The sequence below is a fragment of the Taudactylus pleione genome, unplaced genomic scaffold (genome assembly GCF_031769625.1).
Source record: "Taudactylus pleione unplaced genomic scaffold, aTauple2 ptg000214l, whole genome shotgun sequence".
Taxonomy (NCBI): domain Eukaryota; kingdom Metazoa; phylum Chordata; class Amphibia; order Anura; family Myobatrachidae; genus Taudactylus; species Taudactylus pleione.
The window spans coordinates 16,600,802-16,627,364 of record NW_028284616.1 but is presented as its reverse complement, the minus strand read 5'-3'; the positions used below and the strand labels follow the sequence as shown (position 1 = coordinate 16,627,364).

The 26,563-nt window shown below is 44.0% G+C and overlaps 1 pseudogene; it reads left to right on the top strand.

The window, feature by feature from the left end:
- Positions 1-26,328, top strand: part of LOC148517640 (serine/threonine-protein kinase PLK2-like) — an 83,085-nt pseudogene extending 56,757 nt beyond the window's left edge.
- The last annotated feature ends 235 nt before the right edge of the window (positions 26,329-26,563 follow it).

The window sequence follows — 26,563 nt, the reverse complement described above, 5'->3', positions numbered from 1 at the left end:
AAAGGAATCTGATTTTAAATTTGACCCTGCAGGATAGTGACTCTCCCCGCTGTAAACTCAGAGATGAGACACAGAAGACTTTGTACATAGTGCAGCACTTGTAGGTACCTAAAGAATTCTGTAGACAAAAAGATTCTCTAAACTGTAAGTATCTCGGGATCGAAAACAGCTCTGATCGCAGCAATGTCTCTATCTCTCCAAGGGGTCTATTTATTGTCACTTAACATTTTCACCTGCTTTTGTAGAAATTAAGTTTTGGGGCCATTCATTAAAAAGGCAAAGCGGGAGATATTACAGATATCTCCTGCTTACCTTTCTCTCCCGATGTGGCCCGCTGTCCCCATACACTAGTATGGAGACAGAAATTCATAAACTCCACAATATTTTCTGAGCTTGACTGCGGTGCGATACTGATGGGTATCGGGGACTGTATGCCATCTCAGAATGGCGGTACAGTATCACTCACAAGTTCCAAAAAAATATTTTTTTTGGAACTTGATGAATAACTAAAGTATGGGGACTGTGAAAACTTTCGGGGGAGAATTGTAACCAGGAGATATCAGCAGGCTTGCGACACCCATGGCCAATAAAGCTCCACCCACTCGCAGGTGCCCGAAGCTCCGCCCTCTCACAGGTGCACTAAGCTCCGCCCACTCGCGGGTTCACGAAGCTCCTACCGTTTACTTCCCACAGTAATCCATCTTCAAATGAGCTGACAGTTTGAGACTGCAGTGGACACTAAAATTATGAAAAAATTGGAGCAGCTGAGGTCAGTGGGGCCGGCTTCAGACGGTAGGCGTTCCCATGGGAACGCTTCCGTCTGGCCGGCACGCCCACCAAAGGGGGCGTGCTGTCAATCAACATCGACAGCACGCCCCCTATGGTGCGAGACCCGGAGCGATGGAAAGCCCGTCGCTCCCCGGGTCTCGCGCATGCGCACAACGGAGCTCCCTCCGTCGTGCGCATGCGCAGTGGGGAACATCGACCCACTTGCGAGCGTACTGCCGCTCGCGAGTGGGTCTGAATGACCCCCAAAGTTTGTCTACATACATGAAAATCATTTATGTTTCATATACACATTATACACAAAGCCTGAAGGTATTTTTATGCAATATATATAATAAGTTTGTGCTTTAAACAAAGTTTGTGTACATTAAACCATCAGAAAGCAAAGGATTTACTATCTCAGTCATGCTAAAAAACTTCTGTATTTTGGAATATTCTGTATTTTGGCATATTTGGATATGGGAGACTCAACCTGTATTGGGTTTTAGACCTGATAATTGAAATTTATTATCATTGATAGTTGCGGTAATAAGAAATTATTTAATGCCTGAATGTATAAAAAAAAACACAGGCAGGGACAGGTATTCCGAAAGGAGCCCATACCTGGGTCAGGAGGTAATTATGAGATCGGCGGCTGCAATGCCGCCGGTCTCAATACCGACAGCTGAAGCCTGACAGGGGACTTAAGATAGGCATTGAAATAAAGACGCCTATCTTCAGCCCGACGCCGGAACATACATATTAATGCCACGCATTTCTATACACTGGGTACACCCACTTTGGCAGACGGTTACACCCCTTCAGTGGGCCCCTACTATTGCAATCCCCTGGTGGGCCCTTCATGCCCCAGTCCGACCCTGGATATCAGTGTTATCTCCTGGGTTACAGTAATGATGAAGGAGCCTATAACTTAATTTCTACACAATAAGGTGGAAATGTTAATTTTCCCCTACCTTTGTAGAAATGAAGGGATGATGAATAGGCCCTAGGTGTAGAAATGAAGGGATGATGAATAGGCCCTAGGTGTAGAAATGAAGGGATGATAAATAGGCCCTAGGTGTAGAAATGAAGGGATGATGAATAGGCCCTAGGTGTAGAAATGAAGGGATGATGAATAGGCCCTAGGTGTAGAAATGTAAATTCACTCAAATGTTTTGCTCATATCTACATGCTAATTAGAGACTGGCTGTGTATAGAGAGTTATGTATTCTTTAAAGACTGAAAATATGGGTCTGTTCTGAGCTGTATGTAGCTGCGATGTTGAACACAGTGTTTTTTGTATGCACATGTGTCTGAGTTGCACTGCACATGTGTGCCGTAGGTGTTTGTACAGAGGACGCAACAGTCCGGGCTCATTTATGTATCTGCCTGACAGGTTACCACAGTTCCGGGATTTGCGTTCCACACTGTGGAATGCAAACCGGAAGTTCTCATCGGCTCCTGGCTAGCCGGCACATCCGGGTGCCGTTAGCCGGGAGCAGCAGCATAGCGTTAGCGCTGCTGCTCCTTTGCCTTCATAGTGGCAGCGTCTCATCCTGCACATAGCATCCAGCACCAGGGACCCCTGTTCAACCTGCTGACAAGCCGGCGTCAGCAGCTTCCGGAAGCAGTGCCTCTCCCCTCTGGTACTTGGCAGTGGCAGTGGACACTATAAGGCAGCAGAGTCGAGCCAGCTGTGCCCAGCATTTAGCCGCTTCGTACTCACCGCCTCAGGATGCCTGCTAGTTAGACCAGGTATATAGTTTCTGGTCCTTGTTACTAGAGACGATTTTGTGAGACTTCTGGGGGTTAACAACTTGCAGCAGTGCAGTCACTCTAAACTGCAGGAAGCAAACAAGGGAAGAGTATGCACTGTGATTCTCTTGTTACAGTAGACAAATGTCAATCTCTCTATTAAGACTGTCCTTGGTCCTCTTTTGAGTAAAGCTAGTGTGCAGGCAGAGGCAAAGCATTGTACACTAAACACCCTCCATCCCATGACATACTCCCCACCTTACCTCTCAGCTCCTAGACATAGGGACATACACCGAGGGACATACACTATACACTAAACCCCCCCCCTCCCGATACTCTTATGTCCCCAGGGACATACACTCCCCACCCTACCTCCTGGCCACCAAACCACAAACCCCCCGATCAGGGACATACATTATACACCCTACCACCACCAGCCCCCTCCCTGGTCCTAGAGACAATACACTGTCCGCTATATCTTCCCCCCTCCTGGTCTACTCTACACCTCAGTCCTGGGAACAAACACTACTGCTCTGCCTCCCCTAATGTCCATAGGGACATATACTCCCTGTATCCCAGTGCTAATGCTTGTTTTTTTTTTTTCCTGTGGGGTCCGATGTGTTTTCGTTTTTTCCGTGGAGGCCATTGTGTTTTATTTTCTCCTATTGAGACCAATGTGTTTGCTTGTGCTATGTTTCTCGTGCTTGCGTCTGAGTTTCTCCACGCATGCGTTCCATACAGAGTTGCAGTACAGATTCAGATGCGCACAGCAAGAAGTAGATTAGAAATGTTTTGGGTTCTCACAGGGGGATGACTAATCAGACTCTGATGTAATGTAGTATGGGTGTGTTGCTGAAAGTGGTTGCGTATAGAGACACTGAATCACTGATACTGGAGGCCATACTCAGACGGATGATCTGCACCTAGCATAGGGCTTGTGAAAGTTTCAATGATGTGACTGATGGTGGCGCCTAAAGACGCACGGAGCATGATCTGTAGACACTGAAAGTGGGCCGATGTACACCAGGGAAGGGCATTGTAGCAGCATTAGTTTAAAGTCGCAGATAGAACTGTTGCAAATGACACAAAGAAGGTCGCAACTATGTCATACTCATAAACACACTGAGGACAGTCCCGCCTCCTTGACAAACCCCGCCCCCATTTGGGCTGCTTTCATAAATTTCCCGGGCTGGTTTTCCATCCCAATCCGCCCCTGCTGACATATGTTGGGTGTTCCTGGGCAGCATCTGGGAGGCAACAGTGGTGTGTGACTAAACGGATGCACAGAGATTTTGCGTATTATGGGAGTGTCACAGGCATGTCGTGGCCAAGTTGCTGATAGTGGGTGTCTCATACCTTGCACAGTTATACATACGGATGTACACCAGGGAAGGGCATTGTAGCAGCATTAGCATAAAGTCACAGACCTGACTGCGGCAAAAGATGAAAGGACTCAGAAGCAGCCTATATGTGTCTTTATTAATATTAAAGAAAAAGCATATTTTATATCTACATTGTCAATTGTATTAAAAAAATTGCAGTAGCTGCTTATTTTCCTGCCATAAAGAGCAAATTATCACCAATAGACAGAAAAATAGTTGGCATGATTAGAAAAGACCGTTTTCTGCTGAGTAGATCATGTATGTAAGTCTGTCATGCTGTCTAGTCAGATTCTAGCGTACTGCAACTCCCTTCATAAACCTCCCCATCATAAACTACAGTATGAACTGAACAAAGCACTTATTACTTTTTATGAATGTTTATTCACTGATGTGTATATGCTGCACCTGACATGAATTTATGACATGTAAATATAAAATGCATACCCATTTGCATTCGTACTTGTGTCTACATGCGTTTACAATGGGGCTCGTTTTTTTGGATCCTGCTTGGTCCACTTTAGTGTGATCAAAGTATGTCATCGGCTTTGTTTTATTTAAAAAACTTACAACAATACGTCATAAACACATAAAAAAACATAAAATCATTGCAAATTTAATAACACACATCACCTTGTCCACCCCAACCTTCCCCATTCTGCCCCCTATGCTCAGCTTGACTCCCCACCTACCCTGCACACTCTCGACTAACACCATAAATCCTAAACTCTTAAGTACCGGAATGATAAGAAAACCGTTTTAGTAGTTTGCAAACCATTCAGATCATCAAAATTTCCAACACCCAAGAATGTGATAGAAGAAAACCATAAGATCAATAAAGGAAAGGACTTCCGCCACCCACTCAAGGGGGCTTCAGGTGGCACCACAACCGGGTCAAATTAAGTGGTTCAATCAAAATCGTGCTGTATTTTTATGTTCATGTCAGTGGTTATTTATTCATATGGCCCATTCATTTCAATACAGTTGTTTCCTAAATGAACAAGCTCCATTTATATAAATGAGCAATATAAATGAATGTGCTATTAATATGAATGAATCTGCACAGCATTGGTAAAAAAAAACAACCTCAACAGAAATTCAGTTAATCTTTATTGATGGATCCTGCACAGTCTACCCTTCAACACCACCCTTTCCCAATTGATAGACTTCAGCCCTGCACTGATAAGAATAGGTTGGCTATGACAAGGAGACCCTACGCTTTGTCTCTAGCGGTGGGACAACACTCTCGGTGTCCCTCTCCTTTAGAGGCAGGAGGCCATTGCTATCTAGCACTGGGCCTGGTTCAGGAATGTTTGGGGAGACAAACAGCATAATTTTATATATAGTTTATTGAGATTCTCCAGTTCATATAAATTCATATCAATGGGACCATTCAACTGAAGGGGAAAGTTATTGAAATTACCTATTTGTGTAGAACCTGCGTCATTACAATTGGAACCAGCAGAATGTGAAAAGGAGATTAGTCCATACCATGAGTCCTTGAATAGGTTTGCAGGTTTATTGGTAACAACAAGTTTTTTATATGTCAGAAACTCTTAAAATCCTGATCCTTCCCTCTCACAAGAGGATTGGGTATGCAATCCCAGCACACACAATGCAGGTGGTCAGAATCCAGGCACCGGAATCCTGATGGTGAAAATCCTGACTCCTGCAGGTAGGTAATCTAACCTTTCCCCTAAACCCTACCAACAGATATACAAGTGTCACATATCAAATTAATCAGTGCAATCTCGTGAAGCGGCTTTGTCACACCATGTTGTGACTAAGGGCACATCAGTGTGAAAAAGATGCTTGGTGCATGCCAAGTCGCACAGAACCTGGCATGCTGACAATAGTGGAAGGAAAAATGGAATAGCTTTTCAATGCCCGTGCTGTTTGTATATAGCTTTTTTTCTTAGCATCTAGAGCCTTCATTCTATGTTTGGTTATTTTATGTTACTCATCTGAGCTTAATATCTGTTAATGGAGACATGCCTTTATGGATACATATTTATGTTTTGAATAAATTAGCCCCTTGCATTCTATTGTTTTATGGAGTTCAGATTCATTTACTCAAAATGTATTTGGAAATGACCAGACTAGACACATACTGTATCTTCCTCATGTAAGGTCATATTGGCATGTCGGTTACTGCTGTGTTAAACATTATAAATGATACACAATGTTGATGATGTTGCTCTAAATAACAAAAAGTGATGGGATGTGCTAGAAATAAACCCCTTTTCTGCAGTCCTGTCACCCTGCCAGTGACCCTCCACCCCTTTGTGCTCACACCAGACAGGTCACAGATTATACTAGTTACAAATGTAATGTACTTAGCATGGCCGTTCCTGGCAGGAGCCTCAGAGGAACACATGGCATCTATTCTAGTGATGTCCAATTCCTCTGTCTGCAAATCAAGTTCAAGGAGCAGCTTCTGTTTTGCAATCTGTTTGCAAACACGTAATGTACAGACATGCAAGCACCAATACCATGCTTTAGTGACATATTTAACACAGATATTGGACACATACACAAGAAAATTCACATATCTACACAAACAGTGACAATGAAATACATTCGCACGCATTTGGAATTTTTCCCATTTTGTTACATGATGGAATGATGAAAAGTGACACAACAAGTACCCATTCTTCCATTCTCCATTAACATTCGGGCTCTTGGCTGTACAATTTAATTGACATTTTACTTTTACAGAACAAAGAGTATTAACCTCTGCTGGGCACCTGTTGCCAGCACACACAGGGGGTCTCATTTATAAAACGCACTAGAAGGTTTTAGGAGAGCTTTTGAAAGATTAAGGCTGCATGTGAGTCTGGTCAGGCGGGGTAGGAAGTTCCATAAGTAGGGAGCAGCATGGGAGAAGTTTTGGAGGTGGGAGTGAGAGAAATGGCTGTCTCAGAGAGGATGTGAAACATAGGGGTATATTTACTAAAGTGCAGTTTTTAGAAGTGGAGTTGTTGCCCATACCAACCAATCAGATTCTAGCTAATATCTTCTAGAACAGCCATGTGAAACTCGCGGCCCAAATGTACATTTTATGCTGCCCCGACATCGAGGGCTCAAATATACATATTTTGCGGTCCAGCCTGCTCCTACTGCCCGCCCACTATTACGCTCCCTGGCCCATGGTGGCAGACTGTGACAACATGCCAGTGACAGACCCTCCCAGGGCCTACTCCTGCCGATGTGCTGCAGCTGCCAGCAGCCACTACTTTTACCCCACCCGGCGCAATCGCCTCCACCGCATAATAGTGAGTCAAGTGACTTGCTCCACATCCCACCTTACCTATGCCGCATTGTCTGGCGTGCCCACAATAAAGTTTTTCATGTGAGCACTGAATCCGGCGCGGCGTTACGTCATAACATCAGTGCTCTTAAAAAAAACTTTATTGCGGGTACGCACGCTGAATGAGAGGAGCCGCCGCCGTTGGTGTCAGAACTCTGAGCATATGCTGGAGCAGACAGACAGAAGAAGGAGCGAGTGAGGTAACTAAGGCAGTGCTGCAACTATGGGGGGGGGCTGGAGGTGCACGCTGCACCCAGCGCCAGTGTCCTCCAGCCTGGCGCCGCAGGGAGGCTCCAAGCCAGATGCCCACTGCTATTTTATCACCAGCGGGCACCTGGATCCTTCCCTGCAGCACTGCGGTAGCCGGAGGCTGGAGTTCTCTCCTGAACTCCAGCTTCCGGCTCTACCCACGGGCACTATGGGAGAGACGTCATGACATCTCTCCCATAGTTCCAAGGAGCAACCGGGTGGACCGGGCGGCGGCGGACGCAGGAGCGGGGTTTAAGGTAAGTATTGTTTTTTTGGTTTTGTGTAAGCAGCACTACAGGGGCATTACTATGGTGGCATTGTTACAGGGGTATTACCATTTGGGCACTACGACAGGGGCATTATTATGGGGTCATTACCATATGGGAACTACTACAGGGGCATTACTTTATGGGCACTACTACAGGGGCATTACTATGGGGACATTACCATATGGGAACTACTACAGGGGCATTACTTTATGGGCACTACTACAGGGGCATTACTATATGGGCACTAATACAGGAGCATTACTATAGGGGCACTACTATTGCACTTCTTCACCATTATCCCCCTCAACTCATATCATATTATGTCATGGGCCATATCCTTATTGCTACTAGGGTGGCGTAGACACAATTCTGGAAACTCCCTCCCTTTTCTAAGATTATTGCTAATACTCATAGAAATAATGAAAAGGAATCTTTAGGCTTGAAATATTCAACATCTACCGTCTCACCTTTAGTTAAATGGAGCCCATTGTTTGAATATTATACCGAACATTTTAACCCATCCCATTCCTCCTCCAATCCATAATTAGGTTCTGTCTCTCTTGTTGTATGCAGATTACCTTTATAGGCCTGATTAGAGAAAGAACAAGTAACTGTGGGCCTGATTCAGAGTTGGGAATAGAGAGAGACATAGCACTTAACTGTGAACCTAAACAAACCATATTGCAATGAAAGGGGTGTAAATACATACATTTGTTTGCATGTGGGGTAAATACTGGCTACTTTTACATGTAGCCCACAAATACTGCACAGCTTTATTATTACTCTACAATTCAGATGTCAGTTTGGACACCTCCATCCCAAATCTAAATCTCTGCACATTTTAAATCTGCCCCACCTGCAGTGCAGCATGGTTTCACCAAGATGATCAGTTGAGAGAGATATCGCTCTCTGGGTCTGATTCAGAGCCGGACGCTATTTGCGCTCGCTCGTCCAGAAAAAGGGGCTGGCTATTTAAATTGACCGTTCGCTCTTTGCGGTCTGTTGACGCCTCTAGGTCTGAACGAGCGAACAAAACATGCAGACTTTTTTTGTAAAACACGCCCCCTGGCCGCTCGCATCGTACGTCATCTCCGCTATTTATTAGATTAATAGAGTACATCGAAAGGCGAATGAACTGCTCGCTATTCTTGTGGTTGCATTTTCCTACCGCAATCATGCGAGCAGTTCTGGCTAAAAGACACCCAACTGACGTGGTCGATGACGCTGCTTTGTTAATTATGCACTCCCATTAAACGCCTGTTTTGACTGTTTGGCACGCCTGCGTTCGGATCTCCTCTCCCCGTTTTCAAGCACCTTCCCCTGTTACCACCCACAAACGCCTCACCCTGTCACTCAAATTAGCAGGCTTTCGCTATATTGCGAGCACACGATTTCTGACCACACTGACTGGTTCGCGCATGCGTACTAAAACCCATACGCATGCGCAGATGTGCGAACATTGCTCGGAACGAACGAGCGGCAGCTTACGAGCGGCTCTGAATCAGACCCTCTATTCCCAAGTCTGAATCAGGCCCTGTGTATCTTAGTAAAACCACTGCAGGTGGAGAAGATGTAAAATGTGTAGATAAATTTAGATTTGGGAGTGCTGTGTCCAAACTGACATTTAAATTGCAGTGTAAAAATACATCTTTCCAGCATGTGTGGGCTACATGCAAAAGCAGCCAGTATTTACCCCACATGCAAAAAAATATGTATGTATTTGCACCACTTGCATTGTAACATGGTTTGATCAGGTGCACAGTTACTTGCTCTATCTTAAGCTGGGTACACACTATGCGATGTGTGCCCTTACGATATGTCGAGCCGACGAGCAGCGTGTACACATTGAGCGATGTAATGAACGACGGAACGATCCCTCGTTCCGTACTTCATTACCTGCAACGACGCCGCATGCGGTATTGTCTGGTTACCCGTGAAGCACAGCCGACCGGACAACATGGCATGTGATCGCGGGTGTGCGCAGATAGTCCGTACACACTTCGCGATCCGCACGATCCATCATTCGGATCCACGACAAAATGATAGAACGTTCAATGGATTGCATAGTGTGTACCCGGCTTTACTCTATTCCCAAATCTGAATCAGGCCCGTAGTTGTATGTCTGCAAGCTATATTGGCCTACTCTCATGTTTTTGTTTTACTACTTTAATACTGTTGTCTTGTACTCCCTTCCCTCCCTCCTCCCTTTCTTTCCCTGGTTGTTTGTTCCCCTTTCAGTACTTTCTGGTCTATGATAACTACCTTGTATTGCACGTGGTTTCAGTGATTTCAGCTGCTGCATTGAAAAATGTTTTAAATAAAAATATATTGTTTAAAAAATAAATAAATCTCATGCACATATAGGGATTATGACATATTACTGCATGCATTATCCACAACTGAGGTACCCAATTCTGGTATTCAGGGTTTACAGTTCATTATCTCGTTGTAGGTAATTTTTTCATTGCCAAGAACATGGTTGTAAAATTGGGGACCTGGGATTGGCTGTGGAGCAGTGTGAAAAGATCCCAGGGTAAGGATACCGTCCATGTTATCCAACTGCTGAAGCATGCTTGTGATTTCCGCATCCTCAGACAGATGTGTTTTTCACCCCAGCATCATATGTGGCACCCCAAACTACCTATCTCCTGAAGTTCTGGCCAAGGATAGTCACTCTTTCAAATCAGACATCTGGGCTCTTGGATGCATAATGTAAGAGATGTATGATAAAGTACTGAGATTTCTGTTTCCTTTCCCTGTACTACAAATGTCAAGGAAGCAACATAGCATTAAATTACATGACATAGTCAGCATGATAATACCATTAGAATAGTAGGTTCTGCTCACACCAGGCCCACAATCCAAGTATTTATATCATTCTATAATTCTCTGGCAGCTCTACAAACCTTGAGAGCGCCATCCTATTTATGTATACAGAACTGAAAAACGGCAGCATATAGTCTATCATGTGCCATCATAAGCCATCCAGGGACGAGCAATTCAGTTTTTGTAATAAATACTGTTTGTTGATTAAGTCATATGAATGTGACCTTGCAGGGTCAAGAATCTTCATTCCCAATGTACATATCTGAGATTCAGAGGATTAATTGCTGTAAATATGCACCCAAGGGCAAGAACGAGGCCAGACCTCTTTTGGGACATAAAGGGAGATGCATCAAACTTTCTAATCAGGACAGGTGAGAAGTTACCCATAGCAACCAACCAGATTTCATAGAATATAATAGATAAAATGATATATAGATCTGATTGATTGCTATTGGCAACTTCACCACTTTTCTCTCTTAGAACGTTTGATACATCTCATAACATCAGATATAAGGGGGAATTCAATTAGACTTGTTATTTTAACAGGTGTGAAAAAGGGTGGTAGCCTCTGGCTTTAATGTCCCAGGGCGAGATGTAGTTATAATTCCAACAGTCAGGTCGTCGGCACTAGCTAGCACCTTCTAGAAGATAATATGTAGAATCTGATTGGTTGCTATGGGCAACATCTCCACTTCTAAAAACTCTCACTCTAAATTTACCCCTAAGAATGTGTTAAAAGCATAACAATCAAATCATAACACCTTTGTGTCTAAAGTTTGTTTTGCAGTACCAAAATGCTATTTATTGTACAGAAAGTAGCCTTAGCCTTTGATGGGAAACAGGATCAGCACTCCTTAAAGCATGAAGAGTAAACAAATAAAATAGAATGGTTTAATGAGTTGCAAACATCCACTTCTGCACTTTGGGGCTGATACAGGGGGTGTAGTAAGTATTACCGTGGGCCACATGGCCAGCGGTTCAAATCCAATCACTGGCAGCCTGGCAAGGGTGAAGATCCCAATCGTCCCTAAGGTAAGTATCGCTAACCTAATTCTACCCCCTAACCCTGCCTTAGGGGTGCCTAACCCTAACCTCCCCCCCAAGTGCTTAAACCTAACCCCTCTTCCCTGCTGCCTAACCCTTAATCCCCCCGGGAGGCCTTAACCTAACCCCCCTCCCCCACGGCTGTCCGCGCCTTTATTCGGTATGCCGGGCGTCGGTCTTCCGGCGTATGGTTAATGACAGGCATCGAGTTTTCGACGCCTGTCATTAGTACCATGCCAGGATTAGAGAGTCTGGAAGCCAGCGGTCGGTATTTAGACAGTCGGCTTCCAGACTACATCCCGATACAGGGGTGTACACAGCCGAAACTGTCTATTGGCGGCCACCTATCTGCAACTTTATGCAAATACCACCACAAAGCCCTTTCCTGGTGTACATGAGTATGAAGGTGCAAGGACTGAGACACCTACTGTCAGATTCTGTAAATTCTTTAATTAGTTAATGAATTCTACTGTGCTCCTTTGGATAAAATCACTATACTTCACAAATGTCAACCAATGCGTTTCTTCTTCCTGCACTAACAACATAATGTTTGCTAATGTCCTTTGTCTGCTTGTAGCGCCAGGTAGCCAGCACTTATTATTAAGCACTTACTATGGTGCATCTTTCACCATGGAAACTTGCACATGTGGTATGGCAGGTTCTCCGTCTGTGTATGGCCGTCTATTTGAACGCCTATGTGAGCAACCACTTTCACAACACACCCACAACACTCTCATAACACGTCCATAAGATGGTGCCCCAAAACATTTCTGATACCATGCATCTCCATAGCTATTAGCAACAGCGCCTTTGTGTGAACACTGGGCCTGATTCAGAGCAGAGGAGTAGCATGGATCCATGGCGCCCAGAGAAAGTGCATGTCATACCGCCTCCCCCTTCCCTGTGCTGAAATGTGCCAGCTGGGCATGGCCAGCCTGTAGGGGAATACTGAAGTGAAGAGAAAAAGAGCAAACAGTGGCAGTTTGACACTTTGCAGTGAGGTACCATTGGGGGAATGGAATGCTTTGGTGAGGCACTGTCGGACATTAAGGAGTAGCTCCTTTGGCACTGCTTTATTTATGTATAGAACCTAGGCTCTGACTTTTATCTCCTTTGAATCATTGTTATTAGTCAATAGAGGAGATTGTATTATATATTCTGATCATTTAACTTAAATTGATAAAATATATGTGCAAGAGTGAAATGTCACAGGGTGCAAAGCTTATTACTGCAATTACTGCCCCAAGCAGCTATCACTGATGTGGGAACACCTATGGGAAGCTCCCTTCTCAGCTATGCTACTACTTAGCAAATATACATTGCACCTATATTAATGTGAGTACTACTATTCATGTTCTGCCTGCCACCATTATTATTATATCAGGTCTCCTAATATTTTTTAAAAGACCTTTCAAATAACACTTTGTGGTCATGCCTGGGAACATCTAATTACTTTAAATAGCAAAGCAGTGCCTTTGTTTAATCTAATACCTTATAATTGAAGTTTAGGACTTTACCTCAGATGCGTCACTTTTAAGTCCATTGAAGCACAATGAATGAATGAGGAGAGGATGGAGGGGATCAAAGAAGAGAGAGGAAAGTGCCGATCTGAGAGGGGAGGTGACAGAAGCCAATAAGAAAAAGAGAGGGTTGGTGACAGAAGCCAATAAGAAAGGAGTGGACAGGGGCAAAGAGCCAATCACATGGTAGAGAAGGGAGGGAATTAAAGAGGTGAGAAGTGAATGTAATTAATCTGACAGGAAAGGGGAGGTGACAGATGATAATCACAGAGAAGGGAGGGCCGGATGGGAGGCAATCTGGGCAGCTTGAGAGAGCATGAAATGTAGAAACGGATCTCAGATCCGTAACTTATTTAGCATATAGAGCAAACAAACCGAGATAAAACTAACAAGGCGGCCGTCATACTGAGTAGCACCCATGACATCCGGAACCCCGGATGGCACCCTCTGTCCATTTTTGCACCTGGAGCTCATGCTCCGCCAGAACCACCCTCGCTAGTCCCGATTCAGAGATGGACACTAATGTGATTGCAACAGCGTTCTTGTACGATTGCAGCTGCAAAAATATGTTAATGTCTGCAAAGATCTCCTGAACATAGACGCCCACTGCTGCCTTCTTACCTGCGTGCAACGACGCAAACCTGTGTAAATATCGGTAACATCAACGCACATTGAGTAGCCATCTTGGCCTTGCGGCAGGTCTGACCAGCCGCTGCCTTGGGAGCTCTTCAGACATGTAGAGCTGCGTATACACTCGCAGTGGATAATTTATGCACGCCCATGTAATAGTGTTTACACGTACAGATGGCTGTGTTTCTCAGACCACCCCCCGTCACCAACCCCAAATGCTGACAGCCTGTCACTCACAGTGCGGCTTATACGCATGCGCGATGGTAAACAATCACTCGATCTGCATGAAAATCGCATTAGCGTCCATCTCTGAATCAGGCCATGGTGTGTAACACAAGTGCCATAGGAGATATCAGGGATATTCGCACACGCGCAGCATCAAAAGTTGCTCAGGTATGTGACCTTCAGCATTGCGTGTAGCTCTGAATCAGGACCTTTGTGATATATGAAATAAAGCATTCGGCATTCCCACTTATAGCTATATTTATGGACATACAGTAGTAGCATCATATTTCATTCTCGTGGTGGCCTCACACTTGTGTGTTAGAAGTTGTGTACTTGTGCTGCTTACAAACCTCTTTAGCAGCATTGTCATGTGTTTGTGTGTGTTGGATCAGCTAGGGGACACATTGTTACTTCACACCGTACTTTAGTCATTTTTAACAGCTTTTTCTTTTACAGCTTGTGTTTGATAGGCTGCAGCATTTATAATTCATTTCAGTGGTCCTGGACCTTCAGCAGTTTTATCTGTTAGGGGAAAACACAACATATAGCCTTAGTAAGCTATAGAAGCTTTGGAAACATTAGAGGTCCAGCAAATAGCATATGCCATAGACTGTAGTGATAGGGATGATCAATAGATATTTGCTGCTTTTACTGACACTGCTGGTTACAAAACACAGATCTGACACCAACCCAATATGGGATTTGGTACACAGGTGGCTTATGTTGTTTCTGTATAGAGTGCAGACTCTGCGAGGGGGTATGTGCTGTTGTACTTACACAATACTAAGCTATGGGAAGTTACAGCTCTACTCTGTCACATTCAGGTACACAATGCTGTGTGAATATTCCCCTTTAAGAGCCCAGTCACAGAAAGAGATGTATTACTTCATCCGAGAAGGATTCTTTCCTGTACTGTCTTACATATCATCTAATGGCAGAAGACTAATCATCTCTTTACTTGTGAGCTGCCCCACCAATAGGCCATGTATAGAGGAAATCCTGGCCCATGATTTCTTCACCCAGGTATAGAACGGCCTCACTGGTGTACTGAGATAGGGGTATACTCACTATCCTAAGTGGGGATTTATACAAGTTTAGGTGTTGCCCATAGCAACCAATCAGATTCTAGCTATTATCTTCTAGAAGGTGCTAGATAAATGATAAATAGAATTTAATTGGTTGCTATGTGCAGCATCTCCTCTTGTATAAATCCGTACTTTAGTAAATATACCCCTTACAGTACATATTTGGAGGGCTGTCATAAGCAGCTACATGTAAATGCTGCACCCGTGCAATGGGATGTATTTACTAAGTTGTATGTAACCTAATAGAAAGCCATAGGACAAGCATAAAATGAGTCTTTTATCATCACTGAGTCTTTTCTTGTATTCAGGAAATCACACCCGAGAAGCTCTCATCTACCACCTGCCACACAGCTCCCACCCTGTCGCTTTCCATCCACCTCACCAGATTCTTCAGAAAGGCAGCTAAAGTTTTATATAGAGGAGTATTATACAGATCCTTATGCACAGGTATATAACTTGTCAGCTTCCAGCTATAGATAGCTAAGCATACTAACTTCATCTTGTACAAATGCTTGTGCTATGCTAGAAATGTTAGTGCAACTGGCATTCTTTTTATAGCATACAGTGTTTATATTAATAGTACCTTTGCCCTCTCTGTATAATGAATAATAATGATCATTTCTAATATTTCCTCTTAATTCACTTGGAGCATTATATAACAAACTTGCTCTTTTTTGATGGAGGGGGCAGCACTCCAAGAGGTGGGGGAAATAGTACAACAACCTGCAGTTGTCTGGTAATTAACCAATCAGATAAATAAACTACTGTAGTTCTTAGCCTATGTATGTGTTTGTCCTAAGCACAATTATATAGTAAAAAATTCAGATCCGTTATAAGTAGGGGTGAGCGGGTTCGGATTTCTGAAATCCGAACCCCCCCGAGCCCCCCCGATCCGAGTCCGATCCGAATCAGGCTCGACTTTTCCCGCCTGACTCGGATCTGAAATCGAGGCAAAACGTCATCATCCCGCCTTCCGAGTCTCGCAGGTTTTGGATCCTATATAAGGTACCCGCGTCGGCGCCATTTTCTCACTCGGCTGTGGACAGTGAAGAGGGAGGGTGGGAGTTAGGGCTGTGTAGTGTAGTGTAGTGTAGTGCTGCTGTTGTCCACTACTTCAAAGTCCATAGGGGCTGGCTGTGTTGTGCTGTGCTGCTGTTGTTAATAGGGGCTGTGTCCACTACTTCAAAGTCCATAGGGGCTGGCTGGACTGTGTTGTGCAGTCAGTTCTCCATAGGGGCTGTGTCCACTCCAAAGTCCTGTGCAGTGTCCCAGTCCTAAAGGGGTGCTGTAGTGTTGTCCAGGGGGTGCTCTGTCCATCAGGGGTGCTCCCCCCAAGTGCTAAAAAAATAATATATTTTCTGTGTTTGTGAATTGTGTGCGCAGTAGCCGCACGTGCATCAACAAAGTAGTGCCAAGCGTGCGCCTGTGTCATAAGTAAAGGGCCGGCTGGCTTGACCGTTAAGGGTGCTGTAACCCCCGAAAGTACACTCCAGTCCAAACCAAAAAAAAAATTATTTTCTGTGTTTGTGAATTGAGTGCGCAGTAGCCGCACGTGCATCAACAAAGTAGTGCCAAGCGTGCGCCTGTGTCATAAGTAAAGGGCCGGCTGGCTTGACCGTTAAGGGTGCTGTAACCCCCGAAAGTACACTCCAGTCCAAACCAAAAAAAAAATTATTTTCTGTGTTTAGCCGCACGTATATATCAAATCGATATAACATAAATGGAGGACCAAACTTTCTCCGATAAAAATAAAATAGAGAAAGATCAAGAACCACTTCCTCCTAGTGCTGAAGCTGCTGCCACTAGTCATGACATAGACGATAACATGCCATCAACGTCGTCTGCCAAGGCCGATGCCCAATGTCATAGTAGAGGGCACATACAATCCCAAATGGCAAAGTTCAGGAAAATGACCTTGAAAAAGACATTTAAATCAGCTGAAGAGAAACGTAAACTTGCCAATATGCCATTTACGACACGGAGTGGCAAGGAACGGCTAAGGTCGATCCCTAGTATGTTCATGACTAGTGGTTCAGCTTCACATGACGATGGAAGCCCTCCTCCCACTAAAAAAATCAAAAGAGTTAAGCTGGCAAAAGCACAGCGAAGAACTGTGCTTTCTAAGAAGATATCACAAATCCCCAAGGAGAGTCCAAGTGTGGTGGTGGTTGCGATGCCTGACCGTCCCAGCACTGGACGGGAAGAGGTGGCTCTTTCCACCATTTGCACGCCCCCTGCAAGTGCTGAAAGGAGCACCCACAGTCCACTTGCTGATATGCAAATTGAAGATGTCACTGTTGAAGTACAACAGGATGAGGATACTGGTGTAGCTGGCGCTGAGGAGGAAGTTGGCGAGGAGGATTCTGATGGTGATGTGGTTTGTTTAAATCAGGCTCCGGGGGAGACAGTTGTTGTCCGTGGGATGAAAAAGCCCATCACGGTCATGCCTGGGCAGAAGACCAAACATTCCACCTCTTTGGTCTGGCAATATTTCTATCCAAATCCGGACAACAACTGTCTTGCCATATGTACCATATGTAAAGGTGAAATAAGTAGGGGTAGGGACGTCAACCACCTAGGAACATCCTCCCTTATACGGCACCTGCAGCGCGTTCATAAAAAGTTACTGTCAAGTTCAGAAACTTTGGCTAAGACCGTAAGCAGTCCAGGGACACCTAAATCCCGTTGTCCTGTTGTATCCAAGCGCCTGCAAACCACACCGTCAACTCCCTCCTCGTCAATTTCCTCCTTAGTCAGGATCGGAAGTAGTCCTGCAGGCCATGTCACTGGCATGACTGACTCTCCTATCCAGGATTCCTCTGGAGGATCCAGCATTGCTACGCCTACTGCTGCCGCTGTTGCTGCTGCTGGGAGTCGTTCATCATCCCAGAGAGGAAGTAGGAACACCACTACTTTTACTAAACAATTGACCCTCCAACAGTCCTTAGCGAGGAGGATGAAGTACGACAGCAGTCATCCTGAAGCAAAACGTATAACTGAGGCCTTGACTGCTATGTTGGTGTTAGACGTGCGTCCGGTATCCGCCATTAGTGCAGTGGGATTTAGACAATTGATGGAGGTAGTGTGTCCCCGGTTCCAAATCCCGTCTAGATTCCACTTCACTAGGCAGGCGATACCGAGACTGTACAGAAACGTCAGAAAAAGTGTCCTCAGTGTCCTGAAAAATGCCGTTGTACACAATGTCCACTTAACCACGGACATGTGGACAAGTGGAACAGGGCAGACTAAGGACTATATGACTGTGACAGCCCACTGGGTAGATGTATCACCTTATGCAGCAACAGCAGCAGCGTCACCAGTAGCAGCATCTCAGAAACGCCAGCTCGTTACAAGGCAGGCTACGCTGTGTATCACCGGTTTCAGTAAGAGGCACACCGCCGACAACCTCTTAGAGAAACTGAGGGAAATCATCGCCCAGTGGCTTACCCCACTTAGACTCTCCTGGGGATTTGTGATATCTGACAACGCCACCAATATTGTGCGGGCATTACATCTGGGCAAATTCCAGCACGTCCCATGTTTTGCTCACACAATAAACTTGGTGGTGCAGAATTTTCTGAAAAGCGACAGGGGCGTGCAGGAGACGCTTTGGGTGGCCCGAAAAATTTCTGGCCACTTTCGCCATTCAGCGACTGCGTGCCGAAGACTGGAGCGCCAGCAAACACTCCTGAACCTGCCCCGCCATCACCTGAAGCAAGAGGTTGTGACGCGGTGGAACTCAACCCTCTATATGCTTCAGAGGATGGAGGAGCAGCAAAAGGCCATACAAGCCTATACATCCACCTATGACATAGGCAAAGGAGGGGGTATGCACCTGACTCAAGCGCAGTGGAGAATGATTTCCGTGTTGTGCAAGGTTCTCCAGCCCTTCGAACTTGCCACACGTGAAGTCAGTTCAGACACAGCTAAGACGGAGCGATTCCGCTCGGCATGTGGGACTTGTGGATGAAGCCCTTCATTCGCTTTGCCAGGATTCCAGGGTGGTCAATCTGTTGAAATCAGACCACTACATTTTGGCCACCGTGCTTGATCCTAGGTTTAAAGCCTATGTGGTGTCTCTCTTTCCGGCCGACACAAGCCTGCAGAGGTGCAAAGACCTGCTGGTGAACACACTGTCAGCTGAAGCGGAACGTGACACGTCAACGGCTCCTTCTTCATTTTCTCCCGCAACTGGGGCTGCCAGGAAAAAACTTAGGTATCCTAAGCAACCCGCTGGCGGTGATGCAGGGCAGGCAGGACCAAGTTTGGACATCTGGTCCGGACTGAAGGACCTGGCAACAATTTCTGACATGTCTACTGTCACTGCATATGATACTGTCACCATTGACAGAATGGTGGAGGATTACATCGGTGACAGCATCCAAGTAGGCATGTCAGACAGTCCATACCTGTACTGGCAGGAAAAAGAGGCAATTTGGAGGCCCCTGTACAAGCTGGCTCTATTTTACCTGAGTTGCCCCCCCTCCAGTGTGTACTCCGAAAGAGTGTTTAGTGCAGCCGGGAACCTTGTCAGCGAAAGGCGTAGGAGGTTGCTTCCACAGAATGTGGAGAAGATGATGTTCATCAAAATGAATTATCAGCTCTTCCAGGGAGACCAGCCTCCAGAAGGTACAGAGGGACCTGTGGTGGTGGATTCAAGTGGGGACGAGTTAATACTTTGTGAGGATGAGGATGTACACACTGAAGAGGGTGAGGAATCGGTGGATGAGGAGGATGAGGATGACATCTTGCCTCCGTAGAGCCAGTTTGTGCAGGGACACATTAATTGCCAGCTTGTTTTGTGGGGGCCCAAACGAACCAATCATTTCAGCCACAGTTGTGTGGCAGACCCTGGCGCTGAAATGATTGATTTGTTAAAGTGTGCATGTCCTGTTTATACAACATAAGGGTGGGTGGGAGGGCCCAAGGACAATTCCATCTTGCATTTCTTTTTTTTCTTTGCATTATGTACAGTTTGGGGCCTAGTTTTTCTAACTGCCATCCTGTCTGCCACTGCAGTGTCACTCCTAGATGGGTCACGTGTTTGTGCCGCCCACTCGTGTCGCTTAGCATAGTCATCCAGCTACCTCGGTGCAACCTTTTGGACATAAAAACACTATTGTGAGGTGTGAGGTGTTCAGAATAGACTGGAAATGAGTGGAAATTAAGGTTATTGAGGTTAATAATAGCATAGGAGCAGAACCCAAAACACGGAAGGGTGGTTTTGGCAAAACCAATCCAGATCCAAAACACGAAGAAGGATCCAGATCCAAAACCAAAACACAAAACACGAAAAGTGGCCGGTGCACACCCCTAGTTATAAGGTTGACTTAAAAAATACATATATTGTATAGTTATTCAGCTGTTAACATTTATGCACTACTGAAAAGTTATTAAAATGTATTAGACTTTTATTGTATAGTTCAGGTCTCATTATCAAATGATAACAATGGATACAGTAATATGTGCAGGTCATTAAATATATTATAGTAAGAAGGGAGCAAATATAATCAAACTAATGCATTCCCTGCTAATTAACAACATTGCTAAATATATCATAATAACATTATACAACGTCAAAATATCACATTTGGATAAAACCATCCTTTGTGTTTGCCCTCATTAATCTCTATGTATCTGTATGCTTTCTCAGAGTTTCCAGAAGCAGGGGGACATAATAGCTCCATGATTGTCCCAACGCAGAGTCTGATGTCTCTCAATACAGATAAGATGTGTGAGGTATGAAGAAGAGGGTAGCTGGAGATGCCATGTGTTACAGGCATAGTTTTCCACATTTGGAGAGACCTCTTGTCTGTCTTTTGTCAGGGAGAAAAAAAAGGAGATGTTACAACAAGACCTGGTCATGAATCTTTGTACATTCTCATGAAAGGAAGAATGAGCCACAGGAGCAGATCGGCCTCCCAGAGTGAGCGCCAGTTTTACAAGTGGGATAATGCTAATAGTGCCTTGTATGACACCATGCTGGCTATATATACTTCATTATACAGACTCACAGTTATATCTCATCTCCTACTGTGCAAGTTACTGTGAGCAATGTGTAAGGTATCAGGTTTGGTTACAGAGAGAAATGTGCATATGTTTGTTCATTTTTAATAGAAAATTACTTTATTTACATAAAATGTATGAACAACAGGTATAAAAATAGGCCAGTCAGAAATGTAATGCACCCACATATATAATCCAGACATTAGAACACAATACACAACATACCATTTATGGTGTAAATACACATTACATCATATATTGCATTTTTCTGACAACACTGAAATCAAGAATGTTTCCTACTAAGCTGATTGTAAAGCTGAAATGGTATGTATCAAGTACCTAGATATCCAATCCTGGATACCATCAATTATTCTCCTCATGTATTTCTAAGTGTCATGTTTTAAACCTTTCCCTACTATATTTTTGATAATCTTAGATTACAGCTGTTTGTCACTGCATTGCTTTCGCCACCTTGCTTCTACCTATCATTTTATAGAATGTTCTTGATAACGCTACCTCACATCTCATTGTGTGCATAGGGTGGTTTTGGTGAGAAGTGAAATAGATATAATGATGTAGGTTGGGCAGGCGAAAGCTAAGAGGAATATCAGTTTTCTTACCTTCCTTGGCTTGTCCTTTGCTATAGTCTCCTATGTTATCAGTGTGAATAAGTCATCCTCTCAGCAGTACCCTTCTTAATCCATTAGGTGCCATCTCTGTAGATGTGTCTGGCCAATCCACAGAGATTGCAGGGCATCTACCTTGGACAGTCCCCATTCTTATTATGACCATCCTCTTGGCAACTCCTTTATGGTGCTATGCTAATGTCCAGAGAGAAGCTCTGTGGCAAGTGCTGGAGGCCATTGGCTGCTACCTGACAATGACAGATTATTTATAATCAATTATTATTAGTACATGGATACAATCCTCATTTTCCATTATATGCATTCGTCATTCTGGTATGACTTAGGTGTGTACCAAATAAATAGTTCCTGAGCAGACTAAGATACAGTATCACGTGATGGCTTTGAGATATGCTGCCTGCACCTTCAATAACACCTGCAATAAGTTTTGGTACAATCAACACTAGGAATAAGAATTGATCATGAACAATTAAGATTTTTTTATTAAAGATCAATTGGAAAACTGATTACTTCCACCATGTCCACATTCAGTTACAGTTCCCACTTTGATAACTTTGTAGCATGCTATGTTTTAACACTTTGCTCTGTCAGAAGCTCAGGCTTTGCTCTATGTGCTATTCTTTTCTTGCAGTGCAGACAGAGACCGTCACGGAGAGAGTGGTGGAAGGTGTCACACTTATATTAGAGAACTGTCTCTGCAACATCATACCAGGTGAAAGCAATAGAAATAGTATGAAAGCCCTTAGCGCTAAAACAGGGGAGTGAGGAAAGAGTACATATACTTCTCTTGTGGCATAATTTCTCTCAATAATAAAGAGGCGTTTCCAAACATAAAAGAGAAGACAATAATAATATAGTGTGATACTGTACGTAATAAATAGCTAATTCTAAAATCTAACAAATAAAGCAAATATTTTCAGAGATAAATCTGAGTAAGTTTTATCCCAGAATAATTTGCTCAAAAGAGAATATCATAAAAACTGATCAATTACTAATAAAACATTTTACAGACATATTCTGCATATTCAATACTAAAAACGTGATAAAAGCTCAGACATAGAGCAGTAGTAGTACAAATAAAGTTCTAAATGGCCAAATAGGCCTTTGTACCAGATAGAGGATATAAGTTCAGCGTTGTGTCACAGCCTTGAGGAAGAGATATCGCTCACAATGCACCAGTGCTGATGCCAGATACAGAATACTTCTCTCCTGATGGGCCTTTGCCATTTACACATAGTAAGTGAAGTCCGGCATCACTTCTAGTGCAAAACAATGCTGAACTTACATCACCCATCTGGTTGGAAGGCCTATTAGGCCATTTGCTTGTGTGTATTGTAATGTAACACTATCACTTTGGACCAGGGCGCTGTTTTATCACATTAGCGAAAAGTCTTTTGAACATTTTCAGTGGCCAATATATGCGCAATGGAGCCATGTGTGGCTATTTCTGTCACAATGCCTGCTCATAAGATCAAACGCCAACACATCTTTGGGCATCAGGCAATGAGATTTCATAGAAAAGAAATTCATCCCTTGCACTATGCAAATGGGATTTTGTAAAGGGCTATAATAGGACATATTCCAACAAAGATTTGCTGCTTGAGCTGAGGTGGTGGTCTCATCCTCTGACCTGTAAAATAATATTAAATAATCAATATATTTATCTTCTTCTGCTAGTTTTGATTTCTCATTTTCCATCAAGCAGGTGAATTGGATCCCAGAGACCAGGTAACTTGCCCCATCCTGTGGGTGACCAAGTGGGTGGATTACTGTAATAAATATGGCTTTGGTTACCAGCTGTCAGACAACTGTACCGGAGTGCTTCTGAGTGACGGAACACACACTATTCTCTCCCCCCATTTGCAGTAAGTATAACAATATACTGCCATTTTTAATGACTTGGTTTTAGCGTGGCTAAGATGTATCCTTTCACTCTCTTCTTTCTTTCAGAAAAGTTTGTTATTCTACTAGCTTATACGAGCACATTACATTCCCTGAATGGAGTCCGCCCTGCAAGTTGGATGTAAAGATGAAGATATTGAGGTTCTTCTCTGAGTACATGCAGGAAAATATCTTGGAGGTGAGGACTTAGCAGCCATAGGAGAAGCATGTTGTTTGTGTAACATTTTTATTTTATTCCACATTGTATGAGAAGTTTGAGTAAAGGTGCGTACACACGCAGCAATTTTTTGGACGATTGAATGATAACGATGTCGTTATCGTTCAGTTGTCAAAAAATCGTTCAGCTTCTGCCCTAAAACGATGAACGATAACTACCAATGTGCGCTCCCACTTGTAGTTGGTAGTTATTGTTCATCGCCCGAACCTCTCCAACCTGACGAAAATGTCAAGTTGAACATGTTCGGGGATGAGAAAGGTATCCCAGGACTGAACGATAATCGTTCTTGACTTCATTCAGTGTTTCTGCTCAGTGTCATTATCGACACTGATCACACCCCTGCCGGGGACACACGGGATGGTATTGTTCATGGAGCAAATCGTCCCGTGTGTATGCACCTTAACAAGTATATGTCAGTGATTATGTGAGAAGATCCAATACAATAGGTTTGTTAAACTGATGGCACGACACACCTAAACAACTTACCTCTATTTTCTACTCTGAAGTATAATTCTATTCTGCATGTCCATTTGGAACCAGCAGAGGCTAGATACTTAATTAGAGTAAATATTAAGCTATTCACTATATCAATGCTGTCACCCTTTACATAACACGATAAATGGGGATGCCGTTTATAGACCGGCGGACTAAATGCCGCCGGTCTATATCCCGACACGACAAGCCCGACGGGGGACTTCACAGGCATCAAAATACCGACTCCTATCTGAATCCCGACGGCGGAACGCCGAAGGATGACAACCCGAATGAGGTGAGTCCGGGGCGTCTTTAGCGTTAGCTGCGGGGGTGGGGTTAGGTTTTGGGGGGGAAGGTTAGGGTTAGGCATTCCCCCGGTGAGAGTTAGGTTAGGGTGCGGGAAGGGGGGGTTAGGTTTAGGCATTCCCCCGGGGGGGACTTAGGGTTAGGCACCCTCAGGAGTTTTAGGGTTAGGCGCCTCTAAGGGGGGGAGAGGAGTACTCACCAGATGGCGTCGGGATCTCCTGTGTCGAGATTTGAACCAGCGGCTAAACAGACTGATTCCGATAAATGAATGGCTACATGTCATGTCTACAGTCCCTTCCATAATACATATTAAACTGGAAACTCTGCTTACAGGGTGGAGATCTCCGTGCAGCACCAAGCCCCAACGTCAGGACTTTGTGCCTCCTGCACTTCCTGAAGACAGACCAGGCTCATGTTGTTCAGTAACAGGACATTACAGGTAAGTAGGTCTAGTCAATGCAGTTCATGAATATTTACACTGTTGCCTGGATGCCACTAGAGTATAGGTATGAAATATAGGTCATTATTTTCCTTAGCGGAAACAAGTTCTTTATGCAATTCACATACTATAGAAACAGAGTTTGACGGCAGATAAGAACCACTTGGCCCATCTAGTCTGCCCACTATATACATCATCTCTGATGATTTTGATAGAATATTTAGATATGGGAAAATCAATCTAGTTTTACAAAGTAGTCTACATAGATTGATTTTATGCCATTTTTTAAAAAACATATTGCATGTGGCTTTCTGGGAACCATATCAGATTCACAAGTAATAGCATCACTGGGATGTAGCGGTAGTACACAGGGCATTCAGTTATTATTTGCATATGACCCCTAATATTAATGTGCTATATAATTTATCTTCATTGGTAGGTGAATTTTTACCATGACCGCACAACAAAGATCATCTTAAGCAGAGGACAGCAGTGTTATCTACTGAGTTTCATTGACCAAGACAGACAGAGCTGTACAGTGCCCCTGTCAGCACTGCAAACCAGTTGTCCTCCACTCATAATTCAGAGACTGGAATATGCCCTGAAAATGCTGCAAAGCCTGAAATGGGATTAGCCAATCCACAAAGACACATTTCTGACAGGTTTTATGGGACTGCCAAGTGTACACTGTAGTTACAACTTACAATAATACGGTAACCACTGAAAAGGAACAAGGCGTGTTATGAATTGTGGGCACATGTATGTGAATGTAGCACCTGTAAAGATTGTTGTCTGGTGGGGAAGTCATGATAAAGCATTTCATTAAAGTTGTATACTTGGTTAGCCGGGAGCGAGGCAGTAAGCCAGGTCAGGTTCTGTGCCAGATACAGTAGCTGTCAGGGTACAGAAATATCAATATGGTAGTAGTGAGAAAAGATGCAGCACAGTCTGGTAATATGGAGGTCTAAATTTGCATCAAATGAGAAAAACAAGAGTTCTGGAGTACATTGTAGCAACTCAGATTTCATACTGGATCATCTTCTACTTTATACCAAAGAGATATTTTGTAATCAATAAAGGTCATTAATGAAAGTGCAAAACATTTGTCAATGCATAGTTTCTCATTGTGTGCAAATGTACCTGTTCGTTCATATTCTGTAAGCCTCAGCTTACTCTGCCTGGTCAGCATGCGAGCCCCGAAGACTGCGTACGTCCATGCAGTTCCCGGGCTGGCCACTCCCAGAAAACGGGGCGGACACATCCTGTTTCCGGGAATGGCCGAATACCCCATACCTCCACCCCACAAAAATCAGTGATCACAAGGATTTGCTCGAACCCCTAAATGGAGCCCATGGTGCTTAGTGCTGCTCTTGATTACATGACATAATTTAATAAATATCCTTTTCTATGATTTTAAACAGGAAGGGGTGATGCCATATAGGTTTGTAACTTAAATAAAAGAAATACACATCAAAACAATGAAATAAATAAGAATAAACAAGAAAACCAAGTCTCTCG